Raw genomic sequence first — 12,484 nt, forward strand, 5'->3', positions numbered from 1 at the left:
CAGAGTCTTCGGAACACTCTCATGAGGTAGCATGGGTGTGAAAACATGGGTGCTTATCTGTAGCAGCCATCCTGGTAGTTATTTTTGGAGTTTTGCAGAACTACTTGATACAGGAAGGCATTTCTGGTTCCTTTGGGCATGTGTGCCTGTACGTGCAGGCTTATACAAATGCATATAGATGGATTCCTTTTACATGGGAAAAGGCAGTTTCTAAATCAGTTTTGGAGTTTGATGTCTTTGCTCATGGAATATGTATACTGCACATTTTGAGGGAGTACATGGACAGCTGTGAACTTCTGCTTCCAAACTCTTTGTAGCATCTTGGACAAGTCAGAGGAGTTGCCTGTTACCGATGAGCTGCTCTTAAGGCTTGCTGCTGCTGTACTTCTTGCCAGCACTTGTCTCACTTCCCTTCCTTGCTCTGGCTGATGTCTGTAGAAAACTGGCTGCTTTTTCTTTTTTTTCTGTGGTTTGTGGCTCAGTGCAAAATCTGAAGAGCACTGGGAGCTGGTACAAGGGGTGATGGTGGGACGGATGGGGGAAGTCAGATTTCCCCTTTCAGCTGTCTCTGGTAAATTCATCCTCTGATATTTTATCTGATTTGTTATAAAAGAAGAAAGTAGATTTCTTCTAATAATTAGAAGATTAGGAAAAAGTTCTTGGAAAATAAAAATGATGACAAGTACAGCTGTGGCTGCTGTTTTTTTGTGTTCTCTCCTGTTTCTTGTCCTGGGTTTGCTGTGAAGAGATGAAACCAGACTTTATATAAAAAGGCAGTAAATCAGTAACAGCTCGCAGTTTATCTTTCACTTCTCTCTAACTGCCAGCTTCCATTTTAAATGCGAGATGAATGCTCAGAATTTCCTAATCCAAATTCATCCTCATTTCTGAAGGTGAGCACAGCTATCTTCCTATCGTCAGCAATTTGGCATCTGTAAATGAGGGAGATTTTAGAGGGGTCCTTATTATTCTGAGCCCCATGCAGCTTGCCAAATCCAAGCAGGTGTTATGTTTGCTTACTTCTCTGGCTGTGAAAGCTCTTGTGAGCTTAGCGAAATAGCTAGAAATGAAATTATTGAATGTCAGCTAAAATGTAGTAAGTGATTTCATTGCAGTATTAATGTGGGTGAATAGCTTTGCAAATACGGTCCCTGTCAACCTGAAAAAAATATATTTCTATCTAAGGGCTTCTTTCTCTTCGGGGGTGGGAGATGAGAAAATAATTTGACATTTTTAACTGTATGCAATCTTTGTTTTTGAGCTTAAATACAAGGAAAATAATTTATAAGCTTGCTTAGTGATACTGTGGGAAAATGTGTATCTTGTGAGTATTCAAAATCATCTCAAAGTTGTTTTAGAAGCTATCGTGCCTAACACGCACTAGAAAGAAAAATACTGCTTCTGGTGCAAGCTGAATCAGTCCTTGAGTGTGTCAAGAAAGAATACCACTTTTCAAGTGATTTTTGGAACAAATCCAGGGTGCTTGTGAGGTGACGTTTGTTGTCTAAGTGGTCTGTGTTATTCCAGCTGGCCTTATACTAAAAGTTAACTCTTGCTCGCTGCCAGCTTCTTTCTTGAGAGCAAATGGGTATCTGTAGCTTTGGTCAAAATAAAGTTGTTAGACGTCCTGTGGATCATAAACATACTTCTGCCTCTTTCCGTTCTCTGCCCATGGAGAGTGTGCTGTGCAGATGGTGTCCTTCAGGGTAGTTTGCACCCTATTTCAGATCCTAGAGAAATAGAAATAATGGGTTTTTTTTCTGATAGATTACAGTGGTGTTCTCATACTCTTTTTATCATTGACTAGGCGGTTTTCATACTGTATGTATAGGTAGTTCTGTTTTCCCCTCAACTCTGCTCTTTACTTTTTGATCTGATATATACAACAAATTTAATTCCAAGATCATTGCAGTAGTTGATAACACCTTTAAGAAGAAAAGCAAACTTGATGTTGATCAAAGTCTTGAATAGAGAGAAATAAAGCTTTGAGGTTGTTTTGGATTTCTGAGAAGCATTGATTTGTCATGCCAGGAAAGTCAAGTTGTAGATTACAGTGACATTGAATATTAAATACCAAATATAATCCTAAGAAAACTTCAGCAGAAGATAAAGATGAACATAAGGGAGTGCAAGTGGTGACATGGAAACAAAAATCAAGTTCTTCAAAGAGTACATTTGGAATGGTTTGTCTATTCTGCATCTCACAGCCGAAGTGAAGAACTGCCACCTGCTGCTGTGTTATGACACAGAATCGTGTGGTTTTTCGTCTCCTCCAGACATACTCATGCACTATTAAGCTAAGATGAAGGATCCTTATGTCGGATATCCATTCTTGGTTCAGTCTGTGGAAAGTATAGAAGGGAAACAACAACAGCCACTTGGAACAATGTATTGTCAAAGTTTGAGTGCTGTGATTTCAAAATTATAAGAGGCACAGTTAAGAAGCTAAAACCACAACTGATTTGAGGCCCTCGAATATGTTTGGTTGTGCCAAATTTAGCTTCACATCTATAGGAGAGTGGCTTTCAGTAGGAGTTGAATGCTCACAATAATTGAAGCTGGGTTAAACAAAGGGGCGTCTATGCTTCCTGTTACATGATAATGTAGTAGGATGGCATTTGACCATGCAGAGGTTTTAACTTCAGTGTGTCCTGTTGCTATTGCAGGTGCTTGCGCTGTGGATGTGTGGACATAGGTCATCTTGCACAAAGCTGGGCAGAACTTCAACTGCCTGTCTGCTTTTCTTAGCAAGCTAGATGAAAATACAAAAGGTAGAAAGGAGAATGGGCCAGATTATAATTATTTTGCAGAGGAAGAGCTTGGTCCTTGAGGTTGATTAACGCAACAGTAGATCTTCAGTGAGGAGCTGCTTATAGTATAAACAGGTCTGAGGCAGGCAGTTGACTGAAGTGTTTGCTTATTCTTGTGGGTATTAAAAGATTTTGGTAAATAGAATTTACTCTATGGACTCAGCCAAAGCAATATGTTAGTTAGGTTCGAGATGGTTATGATTTTAAATGATTCCTTAGGGCACCTTCCTTGATTGCAGCTCCACAAAGTCAAAGAGGAGAACAGAAAAACTCATTTTGGTGTTTACAGCGCCTGCCTAATTGAAACTGAGGCAGGTAGTATTTTACAGCCAACTTATGTAAAAAAAGAGATTTTCCAAACAGCGTCACTAATCAGAAAAATGCTATAAAGTTAAGACCTGTCAGTAGCCAGACTCAGACAATAGTAAATTCAGATAGATTATTCTCACAACTGGCTTAGTAACTGTTTCTGGAGTAGGTTGCAATCAATATTTTTCCTTTTGTTGGACAAAAGTGTCTACTCTGTAGGAGCAGTGACAGCATCGGGGAGAAGAGTCCACATCTCCTTTAACGAGAACTATTAGGTTGCTGCATAGCAATTGTCACATAAATGCATTGATTTCTGTTGAAGTCTTTAGTCAGTATGTTTTCTAGTAGGTATTTTTCACCATGCCACATTACCTAGGGGAAAATTAATTAATAATGCCTCTAGTCTTGGATACATATGTTTAACGGATGATCTCACATCCTATCTTGGAGTCATACTGTGCAGAAAAAAACCCTGTTGTAATTGATCCTTGAGGTTTATCATATAAAGAACAGAAAAATGTAACTGTGCTTACTCAAAATTTTCTTTATCTATTAAGGACTGGAGGCAAGTGGATCATCTAGGAGAGCAAAGGATGTTGGTATCTAAAGATTTGGGTATGGGGTTATGGGCAACCTTTCTAAGACTTTGTCACAGAACAAATGTTAAGCTTTTTGTGTTTGTGGGGGTTGTTTTTGTTTGTTTGGGGTTTTGTGTGTGTATTTTGGTGGTTTTTTTTTATCCTCCCTGAGTGTTATTAATACAATATTTAATTTAGGAAAACTAGAATGGAGTGAGCAGGTGGGTGTTTGCTATACAGGTCAGGTTGGTCTGTCTGATTGAAGGCTGTTGTACTGACTCAGCAGAGATGGCTAGTTGAGGAGGAAACGGTGAGGGGTTTCCCCCATTATTCTGTAAGTTAAGAATACAGAATTATTTTGTCATCAAGGCAGCCTCTCTCAAGCTTTATACAGTTTTGCAAAAGCATAAGAAGTTACTTTAACCTAGTAAATCATGTTAACCCATTTTTCAAATATGGGCTCATTCCATATCATGCAATTTTTTCCTGGTTTGCCTTTCTTGGATTCATATGTTCCAAGCAGTGGGGGTTTCCATCAGTTCCCTGTTACAAGGTCTGCTGGGTTTTATTGTAAGTTCCCATTAACATGGTGCTTACTTTTTCCTCTGGTTTCATGTTATTAATTCTTAGGCATGGACTCACACTTATATTTATTTATGGCTTAAACTTCCTTTGTCTTCCAGAATTTTAGTGATATTCTGCTATTGTCTTAACAAATCATGTTTGGTGCTGTGGTGATGGCTGTAAGTTCAGTCTTCGTGGGTTTAAACACCCACCCCCTATCCCTCCTTCCACTGGGTTGTCCATCTTTATTTCTCGGATGATTGGGATTCCAGAGGAGAAGAGCCAAGTCTAGTGTGAATTCCCTCCTACCAGAAAAGTTGCTGATCACAGAATCATAGAACGGTTTGGGTTGGAAGGGACCTTAAAGATCATCCAGTTCCAAACCCCCTGCCACGGGCAGGGACGCCTCCCAGTGGATCAGGTTGCTCAAAGCCCCGTCCAACCTGGCCTTGAACATCTCCAGAGATGGGGCAGACATGACTTGTCTGTGCCAGTGCCTCACTGCCCACACAGTAAAAAAATTTCTTCATCATGTCTCATCTGAATTTCCCCTCTTTCAGCTTGAAACTGTTTCCCCTCATCCAGCCCCTGCACTCCTTGATAAAGAGCTTCTCCCCAGCTTTCCTGTAGCCCCTTAAAGTACTGGAAGGCTGTTGTAAGGTCTGTCCAGAGTCTTCTCTTCTCTAGGTTGAACAAGCCCAATTTTCAGCCTGCTGATGACATCCTGTATGGAAAGAGTAGCTTTAAACAAATGGAGAGATCACATACATACAGATAGCAAGTATTTGGCATACTTGAATAATGTCTGTGGGCCATGTTGGTTCCATAGAAATACATAGATGGTATTGTAATTTTATTTCTTTACTGGAACAGTCTGTACTTCTGACTTATAAAAATGTTATTGTTTAAAGAAATATAAGGCTGTTCCTGAAATATGTGCATTCTCTCTTTAAACATAAATCTCCTTTCAGCTCCAAGCTGAAGTAGATACCAGAAAAGACTGACTTGATAAATACATCACTGATGCACTACATTGTTTCGCTGAGATTTGTGGCAACTTGCAGTTATTTTTAGTTTAAAAAGGAATGAAATGTGAAGTTGAGACTGAAGTGCTGTCCATAACTTCTTCCATCATCTATGGGCAGTACACAGATAAAATGGTTGGGGGCAGTTGTAGCTCTGATCTAAATAGGCCTTTTGTAGTGGCCAAGGAGAGCAGCCATCTGAGATTCATACTCCTTGCTTGTTATCTGTAGCTGAAGGACTCAAGTGCCAGAAACAAACTAAGGGCAGTATTTCTCTCTTTAACTGCAACCTAGATAAAGATTGATGCTCTCTTACCTAACTGCCAGATTTCTTATCCCTTCTCTATGAAGGAAGAAGTATTTGATCGCTATTGTCAGCTTTATATAAAAATACCTTAAGTATTAACCTAATACAATCTCTCTTGCTTTTCCTAACAGCTCTGTGCCTTTCCCAGCTTGAGCTGACTTCCCTCTTTCTGGTTCCATTTTTAGATCATTTTTTTATCTCTTATCCCTTTGATATCTTTAATAACTGCCTCTCTTTTCTACCCCTCCTCAACTACTTCTCTCTGCATCCTTTTTCCCTTGATGCCTTCTCACCACATTTCCATTCCTTGAGATGATTTAAGGAATTTGCCAATTAGTTGATATTTTTACTTTTGGATTTACTGTGTCATGCATCTTCTTTGACCACCAGTCAGATAAGGTCTGAATGGGGAGATAGTGCCCTTTGTTAGATTTGCACATAGAAATAGGGGGGAAGGAAAGAAAAAAACCCTCAACACGGGAATAGCTTTGGGCTCACAGGCCTTTTTCAGTCTTGAAGAAAAAGCAGCAAACTTAAGTCAAGTACAGGTTGAAAGCAGAGTAGGTATTTGTCTCTGTCAGGAAGGTCTTTCCTGTCTACATAGTTGGGTGATGGAAAGTGAAAATAACATAGTGGTAAGAGTTGTATTTTGACAGAACAGCTGGTGTGGAGAGGAGCAGGGCTGAACTCTAGGAGAGGAAAATTGTTCTGCATGTGTCTGAGGCCAAATAAATTCTCAGACATGTTGAAAAGGTAAGTATTAAAGGTGGACAAAGAAAGTAGGGAAAGTTTAAAGAGTTACACAGGAGCCTTTTGGCAGGAAAAGGGAAAAGCTGGACTAGCTTTCATAGCAGGGAAGGTGGGTTAAACAGGAAGTTTTTTTAAATTATTTTTGAAACAGTCTTAATATTCAGGCACTTAGCTAATAGTTACTGCAGTGTTGTGAAGAAGTGGTAGTTTTTCAGCTGCAGTAACTCAATTACTTCTGCTCTTGTCCTTGTCCCCTTGGCCTCAGTGGTGGTTCTAGCCAGGGAATGCCTTAATCTCCTGCATTTTTCTCATCAGTGTGAAGCACCTCGACTCCCAGGGCTACTGCCTGCTTCCATGGTGTCTGCAAGGCTCTGAAAAATGGCTCCTGTTAGTTTTCACTCTTTGCCTTGCAAAAACCGTGGTCTGCAGGGAAGGCACTAGAGCTTGCTGTCAGTGAGCAGATAACATTGCACTGATTTATATAGTGTTTGTGTCTGTGAAGTTTTCCATTGCATCAATGGATCCTTTTGTGTTGAGTCTTCCTTTTTGTTTTGTTTTAAGGATTCTGATATTTACCAATAAGTAACAGATTTTTTTTTTTCCCCTATATTGTGCTGGATTTTGCAGTTTTTCTAGCTGTTTAGATTGGTGTCAATTACTTAATAGTTAAATGCTTTTTGCTTTGTGGGTATGAAACAAGTTCTGATCTTTCTAGTAAAGCTAGAATTACGGGCTTTAAAAAGTTTTTAAAAGTGATCTTTTCAAAAGTGTCAGGTTATGTTATGAACAAATCTTTTTGGTGATGTAGAGATGATTTTGGACGGTTGAAGGCAGTGCTTAGATCAGCATTGATGCTGTGTGACAGCAGGAATGCTTCATTTCTTGTTGTGACAGGAGTAACAATTGGTAATTGATAAGTGTGGGGAAAAGCTTTACATGTATGTAGATATAGAAGAATCTCTAAGAATAACTGTCATTTAAAATGTTATTTAAAAAAAAAAAATCACTGTCCAAACATAACAAAGTAAGATTAAAGCAAAGCCCTACTGATGGTGCTTTCAGGAGGAAATCTTGCATGCTCAAAAACTACCACTACCTAAAAGTCTTTGGTATCTTAAATATTTTCTTTCTAATTCCCTGAATGTCGGATAAGTAAGAACTACACTACATTAATCATACGTGTGCTCACAGTTCTTGCTGGCAGTGCAGCCTTCCAACTGTTTCAGCTTTGAAACAGCTGCAAATCTTATGTGAGTAAAAAATGCACTTGACAAGACTTTGAATTAAGAAAGTTCATATTTGCTTGCTTCCAAAATTAATCTTAAGCAACCTGAAGCATTCTAATATACAAACAAATAATGAACATGTTAGCATTTGTTTTAACTGTGATGTCAGTTTTTTTTGTGTAAGCACACTTGTATGAGTGGAGTGGCAAGGGCTGAAAGCAGTAGCAGGGAAGCAGGAGGAAGTGTATGGATCGTGTGTACTTTTCTCTTTGACCCATTTAGGCTGCAGTTTCACATTTGCTTTAAGTCAATCCACGTGTATGCTGCTGCTGACAGCATTTCTCCTCACCCCAGCCACATTCTGCTGCTATTAGGGCTTGGGAGACTGCTTGTTGAGTTATGAGGGAACCGTTCCAAATGAAAATTTAACTTTTTGTTCTTTGGGCTGATTTTCAGCAGAGCAAGTTCTCTAATCTGGACCAGCATGTGGCCACCTAAATGTTGTATCAGAGGTGGGAATGCTGTCTGCAGCAACAGCTTGGGCTTTAGCTTGACTTAAAACAGTCGTGATCCCATATGTTCAGATTGTTGGGTTTTGTTCTTTTTTAATGTCAGCATTGGCTATGGGTTTCCAACTTCATACCAGAAGTGAAGTTCAGTAGGTACTTCATGAACAAGAAGTTCTTTAGCTGTGGTAAAAAAAAAAAAAAAAATGCTAGAATCAAAAAGGTTGGAAAAGACCTCTAAGATCATCAAGTCCAACCATCAGGCCAACACCACCGTGCCTACTAAACCACGTCACAAAGTGGCATGTCTACATTTTTCTTGCACACCTCTAGGGATGGATACTCGACCACTTCCGTGGGGAGCCTGTTCCAAATTATCCTTCTGCAGGGGTAAGAAGCAAGCAAGCCCTTGTCTAAGGATGATGGGGCAAGATTAGCGATAGGTCAGGTGCCATCCATAAATAAATTGTATGGCTTCTACTCTGTTTTTGAAGTGAGGGTAGCAGTTAGATATGGAAATGAAGTGGCAGCAGCAGAAGTTCCACCTGTGAGGGAAGCAGAATTCCAGAAACTGAATGCGAGAAGTCAAAGGAACTGCTTATGATGCCTGATTTTTCAGAGTGGGTAAGGCAAATTAATTCAAATGGCCAGTTGCTGTCTATGCAAAGAGGCTATTTATGTGGTAGTGGTATTGGATAATCAGGGAATGGAAAAAGTGCCTGAGGAGGGTGGGGGAGTTACATGGGTGCTTTGCAGCCCTGCTTTGCATTAATGGAATACAAGGGCCAGTTTTGAGGGAATGAATACTTAAAGAAGTACAGATAAATGCTGAGAAGAGATGTTAACAGCAGATTTTCTAGGTGAAAGAAAAGTAGCTTAGTGTGAAATATTTAAGAAGTGGTTGGAGCAGTGACCACAATCTGAATTTTTGAGCCATTAAAGACGCATGCTAGTTCTCTTAGCTGAATGAACGAATAAACATTTGACATGCAATGTAAGGGCTTTACCAGGAGAGAGGGGGAGCTGCACCTGGTAGTTGGGGTGCTCTCATGGGAGACAAAATAGATGGATTGGATTGTTGTCAGCAGCCAGGGAAATTGAATACAGGTTTCTGTGCTGAGATAGTCTGGTTCTGGGCCTAAGAAGATAAAGTGGAGGCATCAATCCTTTAGTAAACAGGTCTAGACTAAGTCTTTTTGTATTTCACAGGGTTATTTTTAACAAGGATCAGTTTGCTGATTTGGTTCTCTGTGCATCCCCACACACAGTTGTGCTGGTACAACTGCTGGAATATCACAGGGAAGGAGATGAGATAACAGGAACAGAGTGTACCCTTGGGCAGTCCCCAAAGCAGGTCTGCCAGGTGGCACAGGCAGGGGGATGCATCAGTCGGAGCAGGTTCTGTCATGCACAGGCTCTGGGATGTTCAGCCCTGGCACTGACACCTTTTGTTAAGGAACTGGGGAGTTCTTGTGTAGAAGAGCAGAGGTCTGGGATCAGAGGTGACAAAATGGGGTTGTGGAGCTAGACTGAAGTTAGGCAGAGTATGGGAATGGGGTCAGCATGTTCATCAACTAGATGATCTTTAAGGTCCCTTCCAACCCAAACTATTCTGTGAGTCTATCACTTTCCTTGTAGGCAATTAGGTGTGACTGGGAATAGCCCTTAGCTATCCTTAAGAAATTTGAATTTGTTGTTGCGCCAGGGCAGCACTGCTGTAATGTCCTACTGTGCTGCTTTTACTGTTCCTTGGCCTTTTTCATTACAGGCTCACAGAAATAAAGCTCCTTCTCATTCACAGTATTGTGCGTGTTGCTGGAAATGCTTGGTGTGATCACTGCAGCCATCGCCTCGGTTTCCTCCAGCTCCCCCCATTGTTTGAGTTTTAAATGTTTCCTTGTCTTTGATCCTGGGGCTCAACCCTTGTTAAGGCTTCTGGGACCAGCTTTCATAAGAGTAGCCTTGCTGATGTTCCTGGACTTTCCCTGTTGTGGCTTTGTTTGTTTGTTTTACTTGTAATACAAATAACATAGAAGCCTGGCATGCAGCAAAGAGCAGGAAATTCATTCAGGCTTTGAGCTGGGACTTGCTGAAATTGAAAGATATGACAAAGCTCGCAGGGATGCCCACACATAAAAAGCACTCTTTTCCTCTTCTCTGGAGTATTTTTGGGAAGCATTTTTCCAAATGAAGGAAATAAAAGGAGTGAAAAACCAAATGCAGAATAAAATCTGCACGTGAAATTCAATTGGTAAAGTAATTTAAATTCTAGAAATGAATACTCAAGCAAAACCCATCCAAAATGTTTCCTTTAATAGAATCTTGTGTTTGTTACCATAACAATCTCTTCTGAAAAAAAAAAAAAGATTAGTGCTGCTAACATGACTCCACAGCCCAATTCAGGTACTGCTACTTTCCGGAGCCCCTCGAGCAAATTGCAGGAAGGGGGGGAAATCTGTATACCTGGATTTAGATGATGCAGTTTAGTATCATAATAACAATTCATTTAAGCTCTGGCTGTGTACTGCCTGTTATTTCCCTGGAAGCTTATGCTTTGTACGGAAAAGTACTGCTTTGAAATAGCAGTATTACACTCTCTGTCAGTCTTTGGGGAGGGCTGCAGATAAGCAGGCAGAAACCAGATGAGAGTAATATATAGCTGTAGCTACTTGACATTACTGACTTTTAAGGGATCCAAAAAAAGGTATGATTCCTCTTGAAGAGTGGAAGAGAACAAGATGTTTCTGTAGTAACGAGATCATAAAAGAAAGAAAATTGCTTGTAAAGAATGGATCTGATTTTCCTCTTTTCTGTTTTGTTCCTATTATAACTTAAGCTGCAGTTTTGCTATCAACTGCCTCTTGTGCAAGCATTTAATATTACCAAGGTTTTCTGCAAATCTATTTTTGTGACAGTGATTTCTGGCCTACACATTTTGTTTTGTAATAACCACTGTTTCCTCCAACAAAAGAACAGAAATTTTCTGAAATAAAAGGATAGTGATCCTATCTGAACTTCAGTTCAGGTCTTGTGTGGCAGTTCAAAGCATTGTGGTTGGCACTGGTTGAGAAGATGATGGTGTTTCTTTCAGCATGCTGGGAGTGGATGGGTAGAAACACTTTTTTTAGTAGGCTTGGAACTGAAAACTGAAAAGGGCCTTTTGTTTTTACATGCAGATTCAGGAGTGTGATAAACTTTACTACTTGGTAGCCTGGGAACTTGATTTTTGTGTGTTGCTTACAGAAGTGCAAGCTTTTCTCTCTCTCTTCTCCCCCTGCGTCCCTCTCCACCCTGATGGTATGATGAGCCTTTGAGAAATAAATGGAAACTTCCTGGTGTGTGTCCTATATGTCACAAAATTTCTATGGTTTCTAGACTTCTGTCCTTTTGCTCTTTAGAGGAGAATCATTTTACTGTTTTACTGGTGAGAGAAGGGGGAGAATTTCTGTAACCTTGCTGATGAGCTTGTCTTGTGTTTTTAAAAGGACACTGTTCCTTGTCCTTTCCCCAAAGATATTTAGACATCACTTTAATGCCATCGCTAAATTGCAAAGGCAGCGTGAAGTGTAAGCTTTGACCTTAAAGGCTCTATTTCTTTTGGTTTAAAAAAAGAATCCCAGGATCTGTCAAAAACCTGTAAGGCCTGAAAGAGGCAACTCTTATTGCAAGTTACTAATAAAAGCCGAACCTACTAAAGGACTACTTTTCCCCCTCTATATTTTGTCTTATATGTTGTACCCTTCCCTAGCAATTTAGAAAAAAAAAAAGTAACATTTATTTCTGACTGTTTCACACGATGATATTCCTTTATTTTAATGAGATAGTAGTAGTTCCAAGATTTTTAGAGCGTCTCACTCAAACTTTAAAAAAAATTGTTCTACTGGAAAAAAAGATAAGAAAGTCAGGAAGCTGTTGTCTTGAGTTTTCTTTATAACCTAGAGCCCACCAAGGTTTAAAGATGTGGCTGTGCTTTTCTAGAGTTCAGATAATTTGTTACGTTTGTAACCCTGCAAGGTAATCTGTTGAATACAGAGTTGAGCAGATTGCTGATGAATTGCATTGTAATGATGGATATTCCTGCTGTTTTGGCTGAGATCATAAGGCTTGTTGCATTCTTTGCGGATAACTGGACCAGCTCACTGCTCACTGAGACCATATGGTCAAACTGGTTGAAAGGGCATTAGCCATTCGTTAAGGCTGATTGAAGCCGTGCTGGTAGTCTAGAGCAAGCCATAGAGACAGTAGATAAACAGCAAATGGAAGGTTATACAATGCCACCCAGCTAGCAAGGAGCAGTGGGAGTATGTTCAAGGGCTCAGAGACATAATACAGTATTGTAGATTTGCTTGAAGGAATTGCTTATCTTCCCATCCCAGCAGCTTGCAGCTGCTCTGCAGTTCCTCCCTGTG

At 40.1% G+C, this 12,484-nt stretch overlaps 1 protein-coding gene across 1 annotated transcript in view; it reads left to right on the top strand.

Moving 5' to 3' along the window:
- Positions 1 to 12,484, top strand: part of BRF1 (BRF1 general transcription factor IIIB subunit) — a 180,492-nt gene that overhangs the window by 33,140 nt on the left and 134,868 nt on the right. The window lies entirely within an intron of this gene.

This window comes from Phaenicophaeus curvirostris, chromosome 5, assembly GCF_032191515.1.
Source record: "Phaenicophaeus curvirostris isolate KB17595 chromosome 5, BPBGC_Pcur_1.0, whole genome shotgun sequence".
Classification (NCBI taxonomy): Eukaryota; Metazoa; Chordata; class Aves; order Cuculiformes; family Cuculidae; genus Phaenicophaeus; species Phaenicophaeus curvirostris.